The following is a 22,904-nucleotide window of genomic DNA, read 5'->3' as shown; positions in this document are numbered from 1 at the left end:
TGAAAATTCCTTGTGGAAAAAAAATTACGCCTAGGCGTATTCTGTAAAGTGCGCCAAACTATAGACCTGTAGCTTCAATACCTTTGTTTATAAAACTGATGGAGGGTTTGATTGCTTGCCAGCTGACAGATTACTTGGAAACTCATGATCTTCTTCATTTTTCTCAATCAGCCTATAGCATGGAAACTGTTCTTGGTTGTTAGTAAATTCTGGTAGGTGAGCCTTGTGCGAAGGCAAGCGATTACATGTTCTTCAATTTGATCTTTTGAGTGCCTTTGACTTAGTGGATCACACAATGCTCTTACAGATTTTAGAGAAAAAAGAGATTTCAGGACAAGTTCTAAACTGACTGCGATGGTTTTTGGTAAATAAATCATATAAAATTAAATTGAATAATTAATTTTCTGAATCTTGGCAACAACCTCCCATATTGTTTAATGTGGAGTGGAGGAGTGGCCTAGTGGTTAGAGTACCCGAGGTGGCCGGTTCAAAGCCCACTGCTGCTCCTTGTGATCTTGGGCAAGTCACTTAATCCTCCATTGCCTCAGGTACAAACTTAGATTGTAAGCTCTCCTAGGACAGAGAAATATCCAGAGTATCTGAATGTAACTCACCTTGAACTACTACTGAAAAAGGTGTGAGCAAAAATCTAAATAAATGTATTTTTACACTCTTTGGAAAACAAATTGGCGATGGATTGTTTTACAAATTATAGCTATGTAGTTGACATTATGATTTTAATTCCATTTAATTCCTCACTTCATGAAGGGTTATCTATTATTCAGAGATGTATCAAGCGAGTCAAAGTGAACAATATCTTAGACCGCTTGACAGGCAAAGTGATGCCACCCACAATCCAGGAAACAAGCTTCACCCCCAGCAACACAGGAACAGGTTAAAAACAGGTGTAAATAAATCAGGTAACATACTTTGCATACAGTTCCCTAGAGCCCAGCCTCCCTAGAGAACCACAACATAGATATAAGGCACTGTTTCTCCCAAAGACACGAGAAAAGAAAAGACAAAGCAACAGGGAAACATGCTGATTAGGCCAAAATACCAGACATGCACACCTCTCTCAGCACCCTCTCCCTCCTCCAGGACCCTTACCCGAAAACTAGCCTCACCCTCAATTACCCCAACATACATACAAACTTTCCCTGTGGTATACAGTTCCCCAAACATCTGTGTCTACCATTCCCCCAGCATTCCAAACACCCCATGCAAAGTCACACAAGACATGCTTATATAACAGACACATACCCAGCAACTCTACTAATGCACTTGACATCCACAGAGGCATACCACTGTGGCACACAAACACAAGACAGACGCATTCATACACTCAGGACACCCAACTGTATTCTCTCCTCCAAAAAAGGCCTCCGTAAGCCCCTTAACGGTGTCACCTATAGGAGAACTCTGACACAAAAGCAGAAGCCCCTAAGGAAGAAACGAGGGTCTTCTAGCTGGTCCAGGCTCAGTGCTGTTCCGCTGGCAGAAGCACATACAAAACCATATTCCCAGTCAAGTACTCAAAATAAAATGAGTCTTAAGCCCTACAGAAAGGAGCTACCCCAGTTAAAGGATGGGATGAAGCACCAGGCCCCCTGAATACAAAGACAGCCCTCACTCCGGGGGGGGGGGGGGGGGGGGGGGGGGGGTTCTCCAAAAATTGTGAGCTTCTTCCAGTGAATTCAGAAGGAGTACTTGTCCATCATGGTGGACCTGCACTTTGGCAGGAAAAAGGAGAGAAAAAAGAATCTTCCTGTTATGTAGTTTGAAACATATAGGTGCCATCTTTTTGTGATTCTGCGCCACTTGTGGTGAATAGTCATTGAAGAGCAATACCTTATGGCCATGGCAGCAATATGTATGCATGAGGTGCTCCTTATTTGCCCAATTTAAGATCTTGGCAATTACTGGACGTGGGAGCAGATGCTTCTTGAGTGGCTGCCCAAACCTATGCACCCTCTCGCATGTACTGTTTCTCCTGCTTCTGTTCTTCTGGTGCTCCAGGCATTGCAGGAGCAAGAAGCTCTCTTCATACAATTGCAAAACCTGTTCCTCAAGTCTCCCAGTTTGGTCCTCCTGACTTGAGACCTATGTCTCCACCTCAAGCCACCAATGGTGCGCATCAAAATGCTCGCAAATCTCAATACTGGCATACATTTGATTGAGCTTATCTTCCAGGGACGCAGATACTATTTCAGAAATCTCCTGTGTGACTTCACCTGTGAGCATCGCCACAGGGCTATCAGCCACCTGCATCATTTTGGGAGACACTGGCTGTCCTTTTTCAAGTGACTGCCGAGTTGTGCAAAGCATCATCACCAGTCCTGAGCTAGAAAAGGATCCCCAAAACACCACAGGTGCAGGGAAGATGACAAGTCCAAGAAAAAAATGCAGGTAGAATGCTCAGGGCTGTAATTCAGCAGTGGTTTATTCTGAGGTGACTGGGAGCTCCGGGCATACAAGTCTGTTCTGCTCCACCTTATACAGAAGTCAAATAATTGGCTTTTTAACAAGCAATTATTGGCACTAATTAGATTTAATTGGCATTTACACACCTAAAATTTACATGTGATCTGAAAAAGGGGGGGGGAGGTGTAGAAATGGGAGGGTCATGAGTGTAATGGGGGCATTCCTAAAATTAAAACACATTGTTATAGACAGTTATGGGGATATGTAGGCACATACATTTGCACCTCATTTCAGTTGATGCACATGGCTATGCCTAAAGTTAGGTGCGATTCCCAAGCGTAAGTGCTATTCTTTAAACTGCCCATAACTTTGTGTGGCTCATAGAATAGCACTTTTTTTGTGCCATATATAGAATCTAGCCTTATATGTTTAGATTAGCTATATGACTGTGGCAGCAATTATTCACAAGAGCTTGGAATAGAAGCCAATATATTTGGGTTTGAAGGCTTCTAAAGGTATTTGAGCTTGAGAAGTACTATTTAATGCCTCTTTATTTTTCATTGAGATAGACAATAATTTTATAATGGGCTACCTATATGGGAAGACCAAGTAGGTGCCTAGTTTGAACTCATTTTATAAAGGGGCCCTTTTATTAAGCTACATTACCTACCCTAAACTAGAATAGGTTAATTGGGATATAAATATTAAATTAAATTAAAGTAAAGTAACCTGAAAGGGAGAGGAGTCCAAAATCACATGTATAGGGAATATGATTTTCCTGAGAAATGCAGGGCCTACAAATGGCTTTCACACTGGACATGATTTCTTTTATTCACCAGTGCAATAATACATGTTTGACAGAAACTGTTCAAAGTCCCTAATCTGGGGGAATTGAGCCTTCAGTGTATAATTTATTTACAGTATACTTTGCAAGATTCTGAATACTCTGTGCATGAATGCCATCACAACCATCATAAATGCAGAAGTCAGAGTTATTGGTCTGTAGTAGAAATAGCAGACACAGTTGTTACACAAGCAAAGAGAACAGACAACAATATTAATATTGGATCTGAAAGTACTTTGGGAGAATCACACAAGTCATTGTGGTGATTGGTGTGATGCTAGTTTTATGAGGGAATGCAAGGTTAACTCATAACTTTTCCAGCTCATCAACCTACATATTCTACAGACTATTAATGATTTCATTTTCTTTTATGTGCAAACATACTGTATTACTGTATACTGAATAGTGGATATTAGGTTTGAAGAAACCTGGAATCTAGAATTTAAAGAAAAATAACACCCCCATGTTTGCGGTAAATGCCAGTTTGCTCTTTTTTTTTTTACAAAGAACACAGCATGATTATTTTATAGCCATAGCTAGATCTAAAATGTAAATGAGCATTAGTGCAACCTCATTCATTAAGACTTGATTTAAACTAATTGCTATTTTGGGCACCTTGCCAGCTCCAATTTTAGTGAATAGTGACTAATGCACAGACATTATTATCTGGATGGCTGAATGCAGAAATAATGAGCTGGCATTCAGACTGGTAAATCAGACCCTATATTTCAATCCAGAAACAGTTTTGAATTATTGCTGTAGATAAAGTGTAAATGTATGAGTGAACTTTATCCATGTTTCACCCATGAATCATAAATGGAAAAAAAAAATTTACAGTCTAAATTGCACTTAAAAGGAATAAAGTCATTTTATGTCATGCATGATTTATCAAAATGATCTCATTTTTAAGGATAGTGTGCTGTATCTTGATTAATAACATTAGTGAGGATGATACATGACTCCTTTAATGGTAACATAGAACGTGCTGGCAAAACATCTGTTTCTTCTAAAGGAGTAAGAAGCAAAATGTGTCCTGGAATATAATGGGGGGAAAAAACAACTGAACAACTGTAGGAAACTCCTTACAAAACACAGGGGCTCCTTTTATAAAGCCACACTAGCAATTCTGACAAAGCCCTTAGGAATTGAATGAGCTTCATTGCATTTGCCATGCCGAAATTGCTAGCTCGGCTTTGTAAAAGGAGCCCTTATTGTGCAATGGTTTAAATTTTAACAGAACTATTCCAAAATGTTTTTTTGACACCCAGCAAAGTCTCATGTTCATGCAGCAACACAGAAGTTGCATATAAACAGAAATATCCAAATAGTTATATTTACCTACTTACTGAGTCACTTTTAAATTGCATGAAAACATGTACCAATAATGCTATTAACTAGGATCTTAAACACGAAAAGCCCCTGTAAAAAATCAATTCTAAGCAAACATATAAAGGGCAATTCTATAACAGGGTACCTACATTCACATGCTACTTGAGTATTTAAATGTACATAATACTGTCATTTTTGCCATACGTGTATACCTATGCAATGGGGTGCAGGAAAACAACCAAGTGCTACTCTGTAAGGTTCATGTGTAAATGCAAGGGGGCATTTACATAAGCGAATCATATGAGGGGCATAGGCGGGGCTGCCACTTACAGGCTCAATTTCCAGAATGTTACGTGCGCTCTGAGCACATTTATGCAACTACAGTAAAGCCAGGTTTACAGTTGGTTTAACTGTGGGCAAACAAATGTAAGCTCACCAATGCTGGGTTACAATAGTGTGTTTACACTTTCAAACAACAACAAAACCAGGGGACACAAGATGAAGCTAGAATATGGTAGATTTAAAACAAATAGGAGAAAGTTTTTCTTACTCAGCGTGTAGTTACACTCTGGAACTCGTTGCCGGAAAATGTAGTGACAGCAGCTGGCCTTACAGAATTTAAAGGGGGTTTGGACAGATTCCTGAGGGAAAAGTCCACTGAACATTATTAAGAATTAAGGTTTTTTTTTGTTTGTTTGTTTGTTTTTTTTGGGGGGGGGGCGTGGGTTGCCGGGTTCTTGAAGCCTGGATTGGCCACTGTCGGAGACAAGATGCTGGGCTTGACGGACCCTTGGTCTTTTCCCGGTATGGCGGTGCTTATGTACTTATGTATAACAGAATCCCAGTGCCCAGATGTAGCTATAGAATAGGTCCTCACTAAAAGGAGGTGGCCAGCATATACAATTGCCCTAGTAGGGAACAAGAAAGACAGGCCTTGATTTAATGCTGCACTGGTTGCGAACAGGACAGAATATGAGGGCTAAAACAGCTAACAAGTTTCGTTGCAACACTGGAGTCCACTAACTAACAATTCCATGGATGGTATATGAATGTCATTTACTTGTAACAAGGCATAGTATAATGTAGTCTTTAAAACTATGGAAAGAGAAGGGTGTATTAGCTATCAGCCTCTTTCCACTCATGGCTTATTTTCAATATCCTCTTCACATTTGGTTTTAATATCCTAAATGCTTTTTTGCGACGCCTGCTCCAGTCTGCCCTGACTAATTTCCTTTTGGGCTGACAGATCAGAGGCCTTCCTATCATTATTCCTTTTAGGCTTGTGAAGCTCTTCTCATAATCCTACTGCTTGCCCACAATTAATCTTTCCAGTTGCCATATTATTAAGACTACCACCCACAGATAGAGGATGCTGGAGTCTGCCTGGACATTAGCACCCTGCAAGAGAATCAAAATTGTCAGTCATGAGTTAGTCAAAAGGTTGCCTGCAGTCAACATCAGAGGTTTTCATCCTCTCCTACCCACTGATCAAACATTTTGCTTCAGGAGATTAATTCAAACTCTCCACCCGTTTCTTCCCATATCCTTTATCTCTTTTAGATTAACTCAGGGGTCCATCTTCTTTGTAAAGAAGGAAGCAGTGGATAATAAAAGTTCCTCAAAACTAAAGCAGGGAAACAGCAATTTTAAATCTCAGCTGCTTTTAATCAGCCCTCCCCCCCCCCCCCCCCCCACACACACATTTAAACACCTCACAGAAACCCAGATTAGTTCGTGTCTGAAATACTTTTTCTAACCAGATGATCCAAGACTACACAAGCATAAGAAAACTGGAGTGGCTGCTTCTAAAAGATTTAAATTACTTTATATTACTGTAAGCTAGAATATACGAATATCAGAGTATTTCCTTCTTTGCTTCACATACTTATGAAATTTTTAACATGGTATTTTTCTCTTTGAAAGTTGACTACTACTACTACTACTACTACTACTATTTAACATTTCTAAAGCGCTACCAGGGTTACGCAGCGCTGTACAAAAAACAAAGAAGGACAGTCCCTGCTCAAAGGAGCTTACAATCTAAAGGACAAGAAGGACAAGGAGTGCAGACAATCAAAAATTGGAACAGTCTACATTACCTGGGTAGAGGTACAATGGTTAGGTTCCAAAAGCGACACTGAAGAGGTGGGCTTTGAGTAAGGATTTGAAGATGGATTGGGAGGGTGGTTGGCATATGGTCCCGGGGAGTTTATTCCAGGCATAGGGTGAGGCGAGGCGAGGCAGAAAGGGTGGAGCCTGGAGTTGGCGGTGGTGGAAAAGGGTACTGAGAGGAGGGATTTGCCCTGTGATCGGAGGTTACGGGTAGGGGCATAAGGGGAGATGAGGGTAGGTTAGTAGGAGAAGCTTGAATAGTATGCGGTACCTGATCGGAAGCCAGTGAAGTGAGTTGAGGAGGGGGGTGATATGAGCATATCGGTTTTGACGGAAGATAAGACATGCAGCTGAGTTCTGAATGGATTGAAGGGGGATAGATGGTTAAGTGGGAGGCTAGTGAGGAGTAGGTTGCAGTAGTCAAGGCGAGAGGTAATGAGAGCGTGGATGAGAGTTCGGGTGGTGTGTTCAGAGAGGAAGGAGCGAATATTGCTGATGTTGTACAGAAAGAAGCGACAGGTCTTGGCTGTCTGCTGGATATGGGCAGAGAAGGAGAGGGAGGAGTCGAAGATTACTCCAAGGTTGCGGGCAGATTTTTCTCTTTTAAAGTTGAATACTAAGAATAATAAAGGAGAGAAGAACAGTGAAGGAGAAACTCTCATGTAAATACTTTGGTTGAGAAGTGTACATTTCTCTACGAACATTATTTTTAAGAAACATGCTTAAGTTACACACAGTAACATTGTCTAGACTTCTTTTTAGTTTCCAGCTAATCATCAAGTGCTCGTCAGGGACGCCCTTCTTTTTTCCATTATCGCTCGAGGACGCCCATCTGTTAGGTATGCCCCAGTCCCGCCTTCGCTACACCTCCAACATGCCCCCGGGAACTTTGGTAATCGCTGCGACAGGAAGCAGTTGGAGATGCCCAAAATTGGCTTTAGATTATGCTGATTTGAGCGATCCTGAGAGAAGGACGCCCATCTTCCGATTTGTGTTGAAATACATACCCACAGTTTGGAGTACACTGACTGCCTGCCTAACTGTAACTCAAAAAATGGGCAAACAACAACAAACTTTGTCTGAACCCAAATAAAACAGAGATTCTTTGGGTACCAAACAAACAAACACAAGTAGACAAACACCCAACTTCAAAATACCTTTCGGGAAGTATGAACTCCCCCTAAAATCACAGGTCAGAAATCTCGGAATACTGCTAGACTCATCACTCACTCTGATCCCATAAATTCAAACAACTGTCAAAAATTGTCTCTATCACCTATGACAGCTATGAAATCTCTCTCCATATACTGAAAAGATGAGTCTGACCACAGTGGTCCATGCCATGATAGCATCATGACTAGACTACTGTAATGCCCTGTACACTGGCCAAACCAAAAATAGTTTGTATTAGCTCCAACTAATTCAGAATGCTGCAGCACGACAGATAGAAGGCTGCAAGTGGCGTGACCACATCATATCCTTCCTGCAAAAGCTACACTGGCTACCAGTACCTTACAGGGCTAAATTTAAAGCTCTATGTGTCCTGTTTACTAAGACACTCATAGGAAGCAGGGCCCTATGTTTGATTTTCAAGGCCCTTGGACCAAATGGGCCAGAGTACTTAACGAATAAGTTAACCCTTTACACACCTTTAAGACTTCTAAGGTTCCCTCAAGGATCATCACTATCTGTACCCTCATCAAAAGAAATTGTATGATGTGATACCTGCCAGCGAGCCTTCTCAGGAGTAGCCACCACACTCTGGAATGTACTCCCAGAGGGGCTATGTATAACTTGAGACTACCTCTACTTCAGGAAGCAGGTGAAAGCCTGGCTCTTCTCCCAAGCCTTTAATACGTAGGATGACTGACTATACACCTATTCTGCACCTAGACTAGCTTCCTACACATACTGTAACTTAGATCAGTTCCTTTTCTCTTGCTTAACTATACAAAGAACTTGGCTTGACTTTAGCTAATCATCAAATTATCCCAACTGACTCTGTACCACACATTTTGTTCCCATCATATATCTGGTCTCGGTCCCTCAGCTATATGGTAAGCCGTATTGTGGAAAATCTTTAGCATCATGTCTATAATAGTTGAATGTTCTAATGCATACTTATTTCGGCACCTAACCATTGTACCTCTATCCAGGAAATCTAGACTGCCTCAATCTTGATTGACTGCACTTTTTGTCCTTTAGATTGTAAGCTCCTTTGAGCAGGGACTGTCCTTCTTTGTTAATTGTACAGCGCTGCGCAACCCTGGTAGTGCTTTAGAAATGTTAAATAGTAGTAGTAGTAGATTTATCATTAGTATTATACTAACATTGTTTCTATCTCTGGTATTTGAATTCCAGTGCTGTTAAATGTGTGTATTGTTGATAATGTTTCACGGTAGTTCTATTATTAGGTTTCAATTTACTGTTCTCAAGTTTACCTCATTTAGGTCTTCTTTTACAAAGCCACGCTAGCGATTCTCGCGTGGCAAATGAGAGGAAGCCCATAGGAATTGAATGGATTTCCACTCATTTGTCACACCGAGAATCAGTAGCACAGCTTTGTAAAGTAGGCCCTTATTGTATTTATGTTTATTCTTGGTTATTTTACTATTGTTATGCTGTTAACAAAATTGTAAGTTTTATGTTAAACTGTACCTACTGTACACCACCTTGGGTGAATCTCTTCATAAAGGGGCCCTTTTACTAAGCTGCATTAAAAAGTGGACTGCAGTAGTGCGAGCGCATCTTTTGGGCACGCGCCGGGCCATTTTTTACTGCATCTAGGAAAAAAATGCCTTTTTTTTAAGGGGCCAGAAAATGGACATGTGCTAAAATTGAAACCAGTGTTCATCCATTTTCGACTTGAGACCTTACCACCACCCATTGACCTAGCAGTAAGGAATAACTTGGTAACCAGGTAGTAAGCATGCAGTGCATGCCAACTGCTGTTTACTGCCAGGTAGGTGCCCCGTGGTAGACAATAGAAAATATTTTCTACTGCGTGTTTTCAGCACGCACCAAATTTGGAATTACTGCCCAGGGCATGCAGTAGCTGGGTGGTAATGCCAATTTGGTGCATGCTGGACACGTGTAGGGCCTTATGCACCTTTGTAAAAGGGCCCCAACATCACTTACTAAATCCCAACAGATAAATAAATAAAATGTATACTTTCAAGGCCATCCAAACAATATCCCTAATATGATCCTTTAATTCTGGGCATGCAACTTGCATCCATATATAAGGGGTACTTTTCTACAATCCTTACTCAGAGGTTCATGCCATTTTAGATGTGTAAATTGGCTTTTAACACATGCAAATGGTACTTAACCAGTCTAAAATCACCTCCAAAGTCACCTGCCTTAGGTCCCCTTGTAGAATCCCTTTTTGTAGAATTCATTCTGCAACATGTGCTCTGACTCTGGGCTCTGCACATATGATGTGACAGGAACATTATGATAGACAAATCTCCTATATTCCAGTTCAAATATAAGAATTAGATCTTTACATTTCTGCCTTGGTTTTACTTGGATAATCAGAGTTAGCTACAGTCCTGCCTAACTTTTACTAATTCCTTTCTTATCCCAAAATATTATAGATTTTACTTTGATTGGCTTAGTGAACTTATATTTCACAGAAATAATTGCTGCTTTCCCTGCTCTGTCTGATGTACAAAATGTGATGTTATTTCTTTTACATTTTACATCCTTTATTCAAATGTTGACACAAAGAGGAGGGCATCTAGTGGCCAAGCAAAACAACAAGAAAAGTAAATAGAGGCGTCAAGGAGGTCAATACACAAGAATTATGACAGAATCATTATTCATAGATGGAGACCTAGTAATTTACAGTGACAGCAGGTTAGCTGGTTCTCAATATCTCGTGCCCTGCTTTTCTAGTTTCTTGAATAAATGATGCTTTTCCTCTAATACATAAGTAACAGAAGGTTAATCTATGTTAAGTTACAGCCTTGACCCCCAAAACTGAAGGCTAGCATTAGTTTATTAGCCATTATTAAGTTATGTGACTCTCTCTCTCTCTCTCTGCTTTTAACATGAGAAAGATTGTAATGAAAGGTTAGCAAGTGCTTTCAAGTACTCTCCATGCTGTCATGTGGAAATCAAAAGAAGTTGTAGCTGTACTTCTTGTCAGGGAGCTTATTAAGCGGAAGGGGGTGCTGTAGTGTAATCTATTTAAGATGCAAATACAGTAGTTTAGTAACAGCAGATTAAAGCTAGCATTCAATTTCACATCCAAGTGTGCTGAATGTTGGAATCAGGCTTGTCACTGCACACTGCTGGTTATTAACAAGTGCTCAGAATGATGTCTCTAAGAATACAAGCTAAAAAGGGCAAACAAACAAGGTCTGATTTTCTTCCTCTCCACGAGAAGTAAACTCAGCAGCAGTGTTGCTCGGTGGGTCTCTAGATTGTGAAAGTTGTTTTAACGAAATAAGATGTTTAGGGTATACATGAATGCCCTTGTGGTTCTGCCACTTGCCAGTCATACTGTTTTCACAGTACTTAACAATTAGACTCCTTTATATTATGTGCTGCCGTGCAAATATATTTTTATAATTTAGTAAACAACAACTAGCTGTAACAATAATGATAAGGCAACAGGGCTGTGTCCCTTTTGATGAGGGTAACAGGGTGCTGAGCAGAAGTCCCCCCCCCCTCCTTCCCAGTTTTATCTCATCTAATGAGAAGAGAAGAGAGATGAGGGAAGATCAACAGGGAAGTAAACCTCCGCTCACAGGACAAGTCCCTCCTCTCAGTACCCTTCTCCGCCACCGCCAACTCCAGGCTCCACCCTTTCTGCCTCGCCTCACCATATGCTTGGAATAAACTTCCTGAGCCCATACGTCAAGCCCCCTCCCTGCCCATCTTCAAATCCTTGCTCAAAGCCCACCTCTTCAATGTCGCCTTCGGCACCTAACCATGTCACCTCTATTTAAGAAATCTAGACTGCTGCCCCAATTTGATTGACTACACATTTTGTCCTTTAGATTGTAAGCTCCTATGAGCAGGGACTGTCCTTCTTTGTTAAATTGTACAGTGCTGCGTAACCCTAGTAGCGCTTTAGAAATGTTAAGTAGTAGTAGTAGGTCTGCTCACTGGGGGGAGGGTCTAGTGGGGGGAAGGGCCTGATCATGGGGGGTCTGATTACAGGGTGGGGGACCTGGTTACAGAGGGGTGGACCATGTTGGCAGGAAGGAAAGGAGCTGATCCAATTACCTCATTGGCTACCCAGAACCTATGTGGGTGCCAGCCAATATTTAGTGCCAGCAATCACATGGCTAAGCGACCAAAGTTTGGACTGATATTTATGGGTCCTATTTGGTCACTTAGCTATGCGGGCTCTGGCACGGTCACTGAATATTGCAGGCACTCGCATAGCACCCGACTCATTTTGTAAATAGCTGGATAGAACCAATATTCAGCGGCACTGCCTGGTTAAGTGCTGTTGAATATCTGTGACCATCCTGTTCAATCTACTTCTCAATACAAACAGGAAGCATTTGGACAACTGAAAGACAAAAAAATGATATGCTTGATTCTAATCCTGTACTGGTAAAAGATATAGCAACACGAGATGTTATCACCCAGAAAGCGTCAGATTTTTGATATCACATCCAAACATTCTTCTTATTTACTTTCTACAGATCATAAGGATTTAAATAAATCATTTTAAGTAAACCACCTGGGAAACCTATAACAAAAATATAAGAGAGGGAAAGGAACTACATTATTCAAGAAGCAGGGACCTATATCCAAGATATATCTCCTTTCAGAGCAGGCATAATAGTTAAAGGGGATTGCGTTGAAACAGCAAGAGGTGAAACACGTGTCGGCAACTAGCCCCTATTCTAAGAAAAAATCTTTAAGATAAGTTAAATGATTCAAGAATGGAAATACTTTATTGAAAATTCAAGAAAAGCTTTGTAAAAATACAGAACATAGTGAAAATATTGAAAAGTTTGCAATTTCAACACGGACTGATGATGATATAAGGTGGCACACCTACTTCCAAAATAAATCTATGGAAGTTCACCTCTGATGGTCTGTTACCTTTTAAATGTATGTTTAGATAATAAAACCCAGCAGCGTACTTTATTGAGGGGCCCTTTTACTAAAGGGTTGTTGAGCGGCAACCCGGAACTAATGCCGGTCCAATGAGGCTGTCGGTGGTACTTCCATCTCGAGCATATGCCATTTCTGGCGCTATGAAAAATACCTCCATATCAGGCCCATAGGAATTAAATGGGCTTGGTGGCAGATAATGTGAACTATTCTTCAGTAAAAGACCCCTAAAGCTGCAAAACAAAAAGCCCTTTAATTTTCTGCAAATTAAAAGCAGCTGCCATTATAAGCTCTCATTTACAAAAGTACAATATCCACCCAGGGTCTGCAATACAAAGCACATCAAATCTTGGCTTTACACATTTTTTCAGCCAGAATCAGGTGTGTAGCTGACAAGTAGTCTCGCCTTTCTACTATCATCAAATTCTGTTTGTCTCCATTTCTTAGAGATTCATCAAAAAACATAGTTTAATTAGGCCCCTCTCCTTCATCCAACCATTCCCTCCTCAGTGGTGACTGTGACTCCACAGCTGCCCCATCCCCCCCTAAAAAAATGTATAAACACAACTTTCTGTCTTCAGAAATATCTGGACAAGTAGACAATGTACTAAAACAAAATAAATCTGCTCTGATGATCAGATGAAAGGGGTCAGTAAGAGACTTGCAGCTACTTAAGTCACTGGAATGTTGTTGCTAGGCATTGATCTACAACCCAGCAGTTCCTTAAAGAAGAACTTCCCCCCTCCCCCTTTCTTTAAAAAAGGAGATGACAGACATTTGAGAGTGGAAACCAAATAACAGAAGCGGATTGGGGGATTCGGAAAGATTTTAAAGCTTACAGCAAATTTCTCAAAGAAAAGATTATCTTTATCGTACTTCCCTATCCCTCAGAACAGAAGATTATTTGGTAGAAGATGAGTAATAAACAGCTCCTTTTTTTTTTTTTTACTCTTTAGCTATTATGTTTATTGTCACCCCAGAAAATAATAGATACTTTCGAAGTATGATATATTTTAATAAGTTAATATTAGTTATTGCACATTATATTTAGGTGCATCAGTGGAAGCCTTGCAAAGGATTGTGAGACCCCAAAAGCTGATAAAAATTTTAAAATATACAATAACATGAAATCTTTGGGGCCCCCTTACAAAGCGGCACTAAAAGATGGCCTCAGTCTTTTCCGTGCGCTAAGGACATTTTTAGCACTGTAATAAAACGGCCAATTTTCTATTTTTGGCATTAATGGCCACATGTTAACATGAACTATAGAAAAAAACAAGGGAGAGAACCCAACAAATCTATCAAAAGTACATGCAAAAGCAAGAGGATTCTCTTGAAGATTAGATTCTGAGCAGTATTGGAGAATAAGGAGGAAAAAGCCTCAAGAAGCTCCCGGCTAGGAAAAGCAACAGGAGCAGGACTGCTTCATCATTGGCAAAAAACCTCCTTACAGAGTGACAGCATATGAAAATAATCTTCAGTAATACTTTAAATAGTACTTAGCAGTGTAGTCATTCGTCTAGCTGTATCAGGGTCTAATGGCCAAAATTTTGAAACTCTGTTCTACACTTGATGGCAGTAGGAATTTTGGCCATTAAACCCTAGACGAAATGCTGGCCACCGTTGGTCTCGGTCTATATTTTGGAGAAAGGAATGACTACACAGCTAAGTACTGTTTAAAGAATTATTGAAGATTATTTTTATACGCTGTCACTCTGTAAGGAGGGTTTTTTGCCAATGATGAAGCAGAACTGCTCTTGTTACTTTTTCTAGCCAGCTTTTTGAGGCTTTTTCCTCCTTATTCTCCAAAATTGCTCAGAATCTAATCTACAAGAGAATCCTTTTGCTTTTGTGAGTACACATGTTACTCTGGCCATTAGTATGTGGGACCTTAAAACAACTTATTTTTCAGGTGGTAAGGGCTCATGTGCTAATCCTGCTGGCTATGTCAGGGATGTTCTGGGGGCATTTTAGGGGTGGAGTCTGTTTATCTCTTAATATTCAGAGCTAACCGGCTAATGTTAGCACATACATAAGACTGCAGAAATAGGCATCCTATCTTCATGAGCTAACGAATGGCCAGTTAATTCTGAATGTCAAGTTTACTAGGCATGCACTAGCTGGCTATAAAAAAAAAAACAGATATTCAGTGCCAGTGACCGTACATAGCCCGGCATTAAATAACCAGGTTTGCGTGCTGCTGGATGAATATCTGGGGGTATATTTTTTTCTACATTTTTTACCCAGAAAAGGAGAAATATGTCCATTTTATTTGGCATATACACATGCAATCATTGCCTTGTAAAATATCTCCTGTATCTAACATGATGTTGTATATGTCTTTTTAACACAACAGCAAAAAAAATCCAAAATTACAGCTACAATATGTGTATTTTATAGTTTACACACATACTTCATGCCTCTGCCTGCATTCGGCTCAAATTCCTCTCCCAAGCGCACCTACCTGTATATCTAGATTTCATACAAGTAGAAGCCTATTTGTCATATCATTACTTGTGTGCATTGGGTGATTTTATCTAAAAAAAACCACACACTTATATAGGAATATATGCGTGAAAATAATTTATAAAATTATCCCTCAAGATGTGAGAAGTGAAACTTCAGCCTTCTGTAAATGTAATATCCAAATCCAGAAAAAGAACTGTATTCTTGCAATTCAATTAAGATGTATATGTATCATATTATTTTGCAATAATGCAAAAAGGTAATATCAAGATTAATTATGTGCCCGTGTATGAAAATATTTTAATATACAATCGACACATTATCAAGCACTGAGCTAAAAAGGCAGAGTGAAAATGCATCAAAATGTGTGCTTGGCACTGCTGGAATGTTAACTGATTCAGTAAATGAATTAAAATCAACAATTTTATTGTAACAGCAAAACATATTGAGATTTTTTGTCCCACAATATTTCATTAATACAACAGCATTAGAATATGTGTATTCAGATTAATTTTCAGTAATCCTCCTGACAACATTGTCCACAAGGATTCATAAGTCCATATAAATTTTAGCAAAGTTTCAAAGAGAAAATACTCAAGTAGTATCTCTTTGAAACGCTCTTAAACTTACATGAAAATAAAAGTAGATTGGTGGGTGGTATTTTTGTAACAGGGATCCTAGGTGTGAAGTCCCAAAAGGCACATACATTAAGCTTATATTATAAATGCAACTAGAACCACCCTCAATAGCAAACAGATGCCACCAATGTTGTGGTAAATATGTTTCTATATTCTATAGAGGAAAAGTACATAAGTATTGCCTTACTGAGAAAGACCAAAGGTCCATCGAGCCCAGCATCCTGTTTCCAACAGTGGCCAATCCAGGTCACAAATACCCGGCAAGATCCCAAAAATGTACAAAACATTTTATACTGCTTATCCCAGAAATAGTGGATTTTCCCCAAGTCCATTTAATAACGGTCTATGGACTTTTCCTTTATGTTTATATTTATTTGCCACTTGGAATACCACCTTTAAAGAAAACTGATCAAAGCAGTTTGCAGACATCAAAGTTGGAAAATAACACCATTCAAATAGGAGAGAATATAGTGGGAGAAAAGGAGGGAGTAGAGCAGAAAGGGAACTTGGAAAAAGAAGAAAAGACGCTGACTCAACTCACAAATTAAGCAGCGGTCTCTGGCAATGTTTTCAGCCCTTCCCTAGTGATACCAAAAGGTGAAAGCCTATTATATAATGGCAGCTTAGTAAACGGGCCCCTTTGTATTGTAACCCAGAGCCGGTTAAGTGCTGAATATTGGACTTAACTAGTTGTGCATTAGCTGGCTCCTCAAAACCGAATATTCAATGCCAAAGCCCGGTCAGGGTCCGGCATTGAATATCCAAGAATTTTGCAGGCAGCAAAATTATGAGCACCACTGACTGAATATCAACCCCATTATTACTAATGTATTAGTTACATTTATAGCAATTACATAAAACAATATATAAAACAAAACTAGAATATAAACTGATTAATACAGCCAGTGAATCAAAATATATCCACTCAGAATATCTCATGGATGGTTCAATATATTCAGCCTATAGAGAAAAATACTAGCCAAATATTTTATATAAAATGTTGAAAAATGTAAAACATAAATATAATAAAAATAAGATCAAGATTATTAACATACTGTGACATTTCTATGTTATTAAATGTGTGCAATATATAGGAATAACATATTGAATAAAAAGTGCTATCTGTTAGAGGCCTCTTGATAGTCCATAATATCTAAAACATTCTATAACTTCCCAGCAAATGTAAAAATAGAGTTGAGTAGAAATATAGGGGCCCTTTTACTAAGCAGTGCTAAAAAGTGATTTGGGCTTATTCCCAGTGCAGCTCTTTCCTGCGTGCTGAGGTCACTTTTAGCATGATGGTAAAATGGCCCCATTTTCCATTTTTCCTATTATTTTATTTTATTTATAGCATTTATATCCCACATTTTCCCACCACGGGCAGGCCCAATGTGGCTTACATCAGTCTGAAAAGGCATACATCAATCCAGCACAAACAATCAAGTACATGGAAGTAGGAGAGATCAGTAAGTAATTACAGAGAAGGGGAAGGGGTAACAAAGTTGATGATGTCGTTAAGATAGTTACAGTTCAGTAGTTATGGATGCAATGGCGGGACTTTTGCATAAGCTATTCCAAATAAGGTGGTCTTGAGTGTTTTTCTGAAGGTCAGATGATCGGGAGTAGGTTTTACAGATTTTGGTAATCTATTAACATGTGGCCATTAGCGCATGAGCCCTTACCATCAGATATTTTTGTAGGCTGTAAGGGTTCATGCACTAATCAGTAAGGGCCCTGTTTACTAAGCAGCATTATAGGTGCATTAATGTTTTTAATGCGCGTTAACCAGGTATGTGCCTACAATATCCCTAGAGGTGCCTACATGGTTAGCGCACACGCTAAGTGTAGGCACGCTAAAAGCACTAACGCACCTTAGTAAACAGGGCCCTTAGTGTGCAGCAATGTAGCAGCACTAACCAAATTCAGGCAGAATACACCTACTCTCTGCCCCAGACATGCTCTAGCACTAAAAAATAAATTCTTTTTTTAGCACATGGGTAGAATGTGCTGATCTGAAAACTACTGCGGGATACCCAAGTGTGCCCCGCAGTAGTGCTTTTTAACCTGTAGTAAGCTGCTTACTGCAGCTTAGTAAAATGACCCCATAGTAATATAGAAAGAGTCCATTACAATTAATAACACACTGGCACCATTGAGAGAAAGGAAAAGAAATGTATAGCAATAAGGGGCGGAAGGGGAAGCGGGAGGAATGAGGTAAAACAGAAACTGAAAATAAACGAGAAAAGAAAGTTATCAAAATAAGTGAATGTGTGTTTTTTTTTCATTATCATTGATTTCCTGTGGATGAATTTGATTTGATTCTATAGTCAATTATGATGACTGTATTTTATGGACATGATTTTATATTGTTCTGTTTTATTCTTGGCTTGGGTCTCTTCTCCCTAAATTAAGAGTATTGTAATCCACCCTGAGTTTGTGAGATTTGTAGTGGAATAAAAATATGCATTGAAAAGAACCATTAACTGTTGATTCCTGTGGCTGTTACAATAATTCCCTGACACAGGTATATGTTTTATCTTTTATTTTCACCTGTGTGATACACAAATCCCCACTCCACCCCAAATCAGCATATTTACTGTTCACCAATTCAATCCCAATATAAAATAACAGTGAAATAGCTAGAGAAATAATTTTGCACAGGAGGTAATTTAGGGCTAATTCACTCTCATTACAGTCTCAACATGCTTCACAGTACCATAATCCACTCATCTGTGGAATTCTTACTCCCACACAAATTCCAGCATAATGGCAAATAGCTCTTGAGAGCCCCAAGTGCTATTCATTTTCTCAACAAACTGTTAACTCCCTTCTTCTCCAGTCTTTCCTAATCTTATCTTAACCCACTTTAAAGCAACATTAGCACTTGTTGCTGCAGCATGTGCTTCTACTGATATAAGTAGTATCACTTTGTGATTAAGGCCATTGCAGCTATGACTTTCAGTGAGAAAAAGAAATTGCAATTATCCTTCATTAAGGGGCCCTTTTACTAAGCCGCGTAAGTGTCTATGCGCACCCAACGCGTGCCAAAATGGAGTTACCGGCCAACTACCACGTGGCTCTTGAGGTCATTTTATTTTTGGCGCATGTCCGATACACATGTCTGAAATTTTTTTTTTGGACGCGCATAACAGACACCCGCTATGTGGCATTTGATGTGTGAAGGTCATTACCGCCCGGATTCTTTACTGCTAGGTCAATGGCTGACAGTAAGGTCTCAGATCCAAAATGGAGGTGCGGCAATTTTGATTGGGAAAGGTCCTGGACTCATTGGGGAGAAGGAAGATGTGCTGCACCCATGGGGGGGGGGAAGAGGGCGGGAAGGGGACAGGTGCTAGATCTGCAGGGGTAGGGGGATAGAAGAGATGCCAGACTACGGGTGAGGGGACCACGGAGAGAGGAAGAAGATGGAAGGCCATAGGGGGATGGAGAAAGTAAGGTCCAGGACTCATTGGGGAGAAGGGAGATGTGCTGAACACATGGGGGTGGGGGGGAAGAGGGCGGGAAGGTGCTGCCTTCACCCTAAGGATTTTACCTAGCCCTGCCCTGCCCTGTCCCAACCTCACTCTAGGCCCACCTCACTCCACCTTAGCCTCCCCAAACAACTCAGTCACTGACCATACATGTATGCCTATGAGGATTTTAACCCTTTCCTCTCTCCCAGCCCTTCAGCCTCACACTGGCGCCTATTTTACAAAAGTCTGCTCCCCCTGATGTCAAAACCTGGCTACGCCTACTGCTGGTGGTCACAGGTGCCATTTTGAATCCCAGCAACCAGTACTTCAGCCCTGCCACATTAGACTACCAGGGTAATCCATGAATGAGTCTCAGGGGTCGGGTGAGTCTGGCTGAGGTATCCCATTGTAGGGATCTTACTTGGGGGAGTCTGTTGGGTGTTCTTGGTAGTAGGTTCTACTGGGAGGGAGATTCTGCTAGGAGAAGGAGAATCAGAGGGGCATCAGAACGGGGCTTTTTTAATGAGGGTAGCAGCCATGCCACTGTTCTGCCACTGGCTTGGCTCCATTTAATGCCACTTCATGAATGAATGTTAAGACACAGACACTGTTGACAGCTGTGACAGCTATAATGCAGCAACATCCTGTGTGCTAGCTGTCATAGGTGGCCATGCCCTTTTGCTGTCCATGTTATACCCACAACCCACTCCTACCTATATTAAGAAGCTACCACAGATTTTTTTTTTTTACCACACTGTCTGGTTTTAATATATGGTGCCCATTAGTGTGGATATATGCTAATAGCTATCATATGGTAAAAACCCTAGCTAGCTTTTTGAAACAGCTTATCAAAAAGGCCCCTAAGTGTAGAGAATTTAGGTAATAGATTTATTTTCTGTTCTTTTAATGTTATTCATTCTGAGCTGACTGGCAGATGAAAATGAGAAGAAAGAGCCATAGGAAAAAAAAAATAGAGACATAAAAAATGATGGCAGATTGAGACCATATGGCCCTTCAAGTCCACTATAACCACTATCCCTTCCTCTCCCTTAGAGATCTTACGTACCTCTCCTATGCTTTCATGAATTCAGATACAGCCTTCATCTCTACCACCTCCACCAGGAGACCACGCCATGCATTCCACCACTCTATTAAATATTTCCTTAGATTATTCCTGAGTCTATTCCCTTTCAACATCATTCTATACCCCCTCATTTTAGAGCTTCCTTTCAAATGAAAAAGACTCACTTTTGTGCATTTATGCCACAGAGATATTTAAATGTTTCCAGCATCTCTCCTGTCTTTCTTCTAATGTATACATATTGAAATCTTTAAGCCTGTCCCCATACACTTTATGACAGAGATCATTGACCATTTTAGTAGCTACCTCCTGGAACAACTCCATCCTTTTTATATCTTTTTATCTTTCCTGTAGGCTATTCCTCACCCTATGTACCCAAGCATCTTTTGGGCTTTTACCATCTTTCATACCTGATTGCCAACATTTAGATCAACATACATGATCACACCCAAGACATGCTCATCTTTCATGCACAGTACTTCACCCCCTATACTGTATCTCTCCCGTGGGTATTTGCAGCCCAAAAGCATGATCCTGTATTTATTTAGCATTAAATCTCAGCTGCCAAATTCTTGACAATTCTCCAAACTTCACTAGATTTCTTCTCATATTATCCATACTATCAAGGTATCTAACCTATTACATGTTTTTGTATCATCCATAAAGAGGCAAACCTTCCCAGGCAGCCCTTCCACAATAATGCTCACAAAAATGTTAAAAAGAAATCAGTCCAAGAACTGGTCCTTCCAACACACTACTGCTAATGTCCCTTTCCTCTCAGTGAATTCCATTTACCACTATACTCTGCCACCTTTCACTCAAATAGTTTCAAACACAGGATTGGCCTAGTGGTTAGGGTGGTGGACTTTGGTACTGAGGAACTGAATTCAATTCCCACTTCAGGCACAGGCAGCTCCTTGTGACTCTGGGCAAGTCACTTAGCCCTCCATTGCCCCAGGTACAAATAAGTACCTGTAAGCCGCTTGAGCCTGCCATGAGTGGGAAAGTGTGGGGTACAAATGTAACAAAAAAATAAAAATAAAAAAAATACTAAGAGCACTCAGAGCCCTATTTACTAAGCCACGCTGTAGGTGTGCAAACATTTTAGCACGTGCTACAAATTAGTGTGTGCTAATGCTAGAAACACCCATAGGAATATAATGGGTGTTTCTATCATTATCGTGCACTAAATAGTTAGTGCGCCTACAGCACGGTTTAGTAAACAGGGCCCTCAGTTTATTAAGTCACCTATTCGAATCTATGTCAAAGGCTTTGCTAACATCTAAGTAAGTACACGCCATCTAATGCTCTCCCTTGATCCAACTCTCTGGTCATCAAATCAAAATATTAAGCAGATTCATCTGACAAGATCTACCTCTAGTAATGCCATGCTACCTCAGGTCCTGTAATCCATTAGAGTCTAGAAACCTCACTATTTTCTGTTTTAGAAGTGTTTCCATTAATTTACTCACCTCAAAGGGGAGGCTGACCAGCTGGTGGTTTTCAACTTCCTCAGGTAGTCTTGCAGTTAGTGTAGTGGCCTGAGAACCTTGGGAACTGGGTTCAATTCCCACTGCAATTCCTTGTGACTTTGGATAAATCACTTAACCCTCCATTGCCCCAGGTACAAAATAAGTACCTGTATATAATATGTAAACCATTTTGATTGTAACCATAGAAAGGTGGTATACCAAATCCCATCCCCTAACACATCTGCCCTTCTCCAATCCTCCAGAAGAAGTTCCGTCTCTAGAGAAGGATTGAAATGACAGACAGTGGAGCTGCCAGCACTTCCCTAAGTTCCTTCAGTACCCTTGGATGTATCCCATCTAACCCCATTGCTTTCTCTATCTTCAGTTTAGCTTGCTCCTCACACAGTAATCTACTACTACTACTACTACTACTACTTAACATTTCTAGAGCGCTACTAGGGTTACGCAGCGCTGTACAAATTAATAACTGAGGAAAATTGCTCAAGGTCTATCACACTTCCATTCCTATTTGCGTTTGAAATATGTAATTCTCTGGCATTAAACAACTGTTTTTGGATCAGGACAAATATTTGGTGAACATTAAGATGCTTTTAATCCTTAAAGATTACAAAAAAATAAAACGGTGTCTACATCTTGATTTGATTTTCATGGTGCCATGTACAATTTTCTGCTCAGTACTATTAAAAATAATTAATTACATCTACTGATGGATTAAATGTTTCCATATCCAACTCCTACAACAGTACTGCCACAATTAAAAATAAAAGTCTTTTAAATTCAATGTGAACCATATTTCAGGCAAGATGTTTCTCTAAATTATTCTGCATTTCAGCCTCCTCTCTTCTTCTTCTTTTTTTTTTTTATCTGCTGTTAGAAGTCTATTTACTCCATTGATTTTACAATGAAGTTAACTTACGTTGAATCAACTCCCATTAAATAAAGTTAGGAACCCCTAAAGTC

The 22,904-nt window shown here is 40.1% G+C and overlaps 1 protein-coding gene across 1 annotated transcript in view; it reads right to left on the bottom strand.

The window, feature by feature from the left end:
• The window catches only part of LRMDA (leucine rich melanocyte differentiation associated), a 2,054,983-nt gene that overhangs the window by 242,341 nt on the left and 1,789,738 nt on the right, over positions 1-22,904 (bottom strand). The window lies entirely within an intron of this gene.

The sequence above is a fragment of the Microcaecilia unicolor genome, chromosome 5 (genome assembly GCF_901765095.1).
Source record: "Microcaecilia unicolor chromosome 5, aMicUni1.1, whole genome shotgun sequence".
NCBI classification, from domain to species: domain Eukaryota; kingdom Metazoa; phylum Chordata; class Amphibia; order Gymnophiona; family Siphonopidae; genus Microcaecilia; species Microcaecilia unicolor.
Note: the sequence above shows the minus strand (reverse complement) of the source record. Positions and strands in the feature narration are given on the sequence as shown.